A 3622-nucleotide genomic window follows, 5' to 3' on the forward strand; every position below is an offset into this window, starting at 1 on the left:
TATAAGTTCACGCGTCAGAAGGGGGAGGAAAAGACTATTTTCCGAGTACTTAGAATAACATTCCGTACTTTTTGGAGAAAATTTTCTAGAGTGTTTTCATGTAGAGAGAGAAATGAGTGGCTAAAATGTCAGAAACATTAAGGGGACAAATGGGGAATACTATAACAGCTCTTTCCATGTGTTAGTGACACCAGCGTTCCCTCTTTTCCCAGATGGTAAAAAAGAGCCCTGACTCTTGCAAACTTCATTTTTTTGTAGAACAAAGAGAAAGATTAATAACTCACTTTATGGCCTTTTTCCACTCATGCATACCAATCCCAGTATGCAGTGCAGACTTTGCAGCTTTGTCCCTGGTTGTCTAGTGGTTAGGATTCGGTGCTTTCACCGCCGCGACCCGGGTTCGATTCCCGGTCAGGGAAAATCTCTTTTTTTGCTCATATAAAATGACAGATTCTGCATTAAAACATAAAGTTTGTGGGAGTCAGAGTTGAACCGACAGCCTAAGGATGACAGTTTTAACTTCTACTCTACCAACTGAGCTATTGAAAGTGTCATGCAAGTGATCCCACATGTCCAAACACAAGTATGTTGGCAAGAAACACAGCCAGTTTTGTATGTTTCAATTGTTAAGTTCATTTGACAGAAAGAAGAAAGATCACATTGTATAAGTTGTTCAGCTACAAACAGATATACCTTTTGATGACATTTGGAATCATACTGGACTTTGTGTACATGAATGGAGAAAGGCCATAAATGGTTAGAATAACATTCAGTGCTTTTGAAGAAAAGTTTCGAGAGTTTTGTCATGTAGTGAGAGAAATGAGCGGCTGAAATATCAGGCATTAAAAGTGCAATTTGCACTCATGGAAAGAAAATTGCTTTCATGTGGACCGCATTGAGATATCGAACTGCCTGTGGAACATAACACCTCTTAAGAGGCTAGATTTGTGCTCTCAAGCTGCAATGGTGGCTTTATCATGGCTTCTAAAAGAAGAGGCTGTGGTCAGGGTGGAGTGAGTCTTTGATAACCAAGATTGTTGTTGTTTTGGCCTTCGAATAGACAACGGCATTACCCAGTGTCAGGTCTTTCTCAGTAAACTGCAGAGAATGATATAGAGGGCAAGAAATGGTCAAGCACAGTTTTATTGGGTGTGTGTCTCTAAAAAACACTAGAGCTCTCTGATACATTTTTGTTTCAAGATTTAATCATCATGCAAATGATTGTGATTAACGCTTTGTCTGTTTAATTCAAATATTATACTATAAACCTAATATTTTAATAGGGTTGGCAACTTTCTAGATCCGATTACTACATGTGTGTGAAGTACAGGTGCTGTAGCTATACGGTATACAATTGTTCACAGTAGCCTAATTATAACATATACAACCAAAAATGCATCTAAAATAAACACCAGAAACCTGGACTAAGGCTAATGTACATAAGTGCATTAAATCTAGGTAGGACTGCTCGATAGATAGGATAACAGCAGAACAATTGTCCCACCATATAAGCAAAATGAGAGCCTGCTAAGGCCACCAAGAGGGTGCCAAAGACCATGTATTTATTTCTATTTGGTTTTTTACCTATGTTATGTCAGTGGCAGCTCAAATTTCTTCATAGGGCCCCACACAGGATTGGGCCAGCCCTGGTATCACAGTGTCATGCACTGGAAAACCATCAAGCCTGTTGACTATGCTACCAGTGTTGTTCATGTACCTGTGCAAATAAACTGCAAACACAATTACTTTTAGAAGTATCATCCAGTTTGTTTTCACAATTGCCAAAATGTAATGAATCACAGCCAAAAACTACATTCTATTAATACAGAATGTTTATGAAAGTTAATTTAATCTAATTAACAATAAATGAACAGTCGAATATTGTAGTTCAAACAGTCCAATAGCTGTAGTAATGGCTTAACTCATTTTGCTTATTTAGAGAGAACGATAAATCTGAAAACCCACAGGTTTGTAAATTTGGGTCTCTAAATCATACAAAAGTAGGTTTTCTATTGCTGAACAGTTAGCTAGCTAACAAACTACCAGCACCTAAATGATCAAAGTTTAAAGCTGAACAATGAAATGGTTCCACAAGGAATGGTTTATAGCCCCGAGTTTGACACTTGCTGACCCCAACTGTTAGCTAGCTAACTAGCTTATCTCTGTGATAAAGTGATACAATCTTTAGCAATGAGGACATGAATAAAGTATCCTTTACAATTTTCACAATATTGTGAAAATTTAATCTGCTGGCATTGGAGGTTATTAAATATTCACAATATCAATAATAATTCCTTGGCTCACAGAATCAGACATTACATTTTTGCTGTTATGGCAGCTGTTATAAAGATCATATTTATACAGAACCCTGTTCAGTTACTGCTAGTATTGAGGCACCATTGCATAACTAATAGCGGTACAGAGACAGAAACATCATGTGTTCAGATGAATAACTATGAATGTGTTAGATGAATAGTGCAGATTAGAATCATATCAAGTTCAAGTTCAAGTTCAAGTTCAGTTTATTTGTCACATACATAGTCATACACAGTATAACACGCAGTGAAATGGTGGAGAGTGCTCTATCCAAACTGAGGAAGAGAACCAGGGGTGCATAGAGAAAAAAAAATAAAAATAAAAAATAAATAAATTATATATATATATATATATATATATATATATATATATATATATATATATATATATATATATATATATATATATATATATTCTAAGTATGTACAAAAATATATTAACAATGTATGTACAATATATGTATATTATGATTATATTCACAATGTACAATGTATATGGTGGGGTATATATGTACACAATCTACAGAATGTACAGATCCATTTTGTATAATACCATATCTACAGTCTATACCATATCTATCCATCATGTGTTCAGATGGCCAGCAGTGTGCTGTAAAATATACATTGTCAGATATTAATGTCTGCTCTGGATGTGTGTGAGAGAGTCTGTGAGAGGTTTGCATTTGTGTGTGTTGCCTGACTATGAGTGGGAAAACCATATAAAGGTAAAAACATTACCTCTGCAACAAGGATCTCTTCTATTTGAAGGAAAGGTTTAAGTTAGACACAGTCTCCACAGAGAAAGTTAAATCTGGTTTGCGTTAAGACCAGTTGACATATCAGTGGTTTACCACTGATTATGTCTGCCACTGAGATACCACAAATTAAGGACTCCAGATTCCAAGACATAGAGTTGTGCAATGTGAGCCATACATCAAATATGTCCCTAAAAGGTTTATATTCCTTGGCTCACAGAATCAGACATGACATTTTTGTTGTTAAGGCAGATTTCATGGTGTAATAGACAGCACTATGTAACTCACAGCAATAAAGCTAGGTGGACTTTGCAATTGATGATTTTCTCACTGTGTACAACTGCACTGAATTGCTCTTTAACAAAAGCTTCTGCACATTTGCTTTTGAAGTTTAATTCAAAAGTTGGCTGCAGAATAACCATTTGTCAGAGGGAACAATATGTGTCAACTTTCACCTATGCTCGGTCGAAAATCTTCTTGATACCAAGTCTACAATTTTATGGAAAGGTTCCCTTCACTGCTGCACCAAGAACTGTGAAGCTACCTGCGAAA

The 3622-nt window shown here is 36.1% G+C and overlaps 1 non-coding gene across 1 annotated transcript; it reads left to right on the top strand.

The window, feature by feature from the left end:
* Nucleotides 1-347: 347 nt before the first annotated feature.
* trnae-uuc (transfer RNA glutamic acid (anticodon UUC)) lies at nucleotides 348-419 on the top strand. The gene has a single exon. It is a non-coding gene; the product is annotated as a tRNA-Glu (tRNA).
* Nucleotides 420-3622: the final 3203 nt, after the last annotated feature.

This window comes from Electrophorus electricus, chromosome 10 (assembly GCF_041902795.1).
Source record: "Electrophorus electricus isolate QZ-2024a chromosome 10, ASM4190279v1, whole genome shotgun sequence".
In the NCBI taxonomy this organism is placed as follows: Eukaryota; Metazoa; Chordata; class Actinopteri; order Gymnotiformes; family Gymnotidae; genus Electrophorus; species Electrophorus electricus.